The sequence below is a fragment of the Sinocyclocheilus grahami genome, unplaced genomic scaffold (assembly GCF_001515645.1).
Source record: "Sinocyclocheilus grahami isolate Dianchi unplaced genomic scaffold, SAMN03320097.WGS_v1.1 scaffold618.1, whole genome shotgun sequence".
NCBI lineage: Eukaryota > Metazoa > Chordata > Actinopteri > Cypriniformes > Cyprinidae > Sinocyclocheilus > Sinocyclocheilus grahami.
The window spans coordinates 311302-312406 of NW_015505797.1; positions in this window are offsets into that span (position 1 = coordinate 311302).

Below are 1105 nucleotides of genomic sequence, written 5' to 3' on the forward strand. Positions count from 1 at the left end.
TATATATACACACACACCGTATATTTTATGTTTATAGCAAAATATGCATATATACAAATGGTAGTTTGAGAGCATAGGGAGACTATTTATAGTTATTTATAGAGCTTTGTCTTATGTCGTGTTTTGCTTGTCATGACTCTCTGATACGTGGATGTCTTTAAAAAAAAAAAAAAAAGGGCCGAAATGATACATACTGATAAACTTAAATAATATGGTCAAATTTTTTACTTTATTTTTTTTTTTCTCAAGAAACCCAAACATAAATAATTATAAGAGCCGAACCTTCTTGTCTTATTTCCTGATGTTTACATGCCTGTAACTCAAGAAGTATTAAAGATATCTCTCTATATTTTAGCTGTTAAACCTTTTCATTTTGGGATCTTCATTTTTAAGGCCCCATGAGGTTAATTTCCAGAGATTACGATGTAGCTCCTTGAGTAAATTGTTAAATTGTACACATTTTTCAGCAGTCATATTTTTTTTTTCTTTTAAAGATAAATGTCTGAAGGACAAATAATTTTAAAACTATAAACGTATCTTGTTTCCCTCTACTAAAAAATATTTGGCATAGAATATGCCATAAATGTTATTTTTCCCATGTTTGCATAACCTGTACCTCTAGAAGTATGAAAGATATCTTAATATCCTTTTAAAATTGTTGTTCTTAATGATTTTTATTTTATTTTATTGCAGTCTCTATAAAAGTCACTTACTCCGTAAATATACATCCATGACATTTAATATTTTGGCTTTCTTCTTAAATTTATATATTTCTTTCTCCAGGAAAAAAACTAAATAAAAAATCTGACCCACACCCCATCAGTTACACCGTCCTCACATCTCATAGGTCTGTCTTTAAAGGTTTACATGCAAGCAATCAATTCCCCTATGGAGAAAATTAATATCATTTTTCTTCCAGATCCCAACTGTTGCACCCAGCACTGTCTTACGAGTACAGATATTTTATGTATTCATCTAATAAAAACAATCTAAAGGAAGCCTTTATCATCTTATCAGAAGACAAAATGCTGCTTGGACAGCATATTTTCTTACTAGTAAAAATAATAAACGCATACAACGATGCATACTTAATATGCTTATTCTT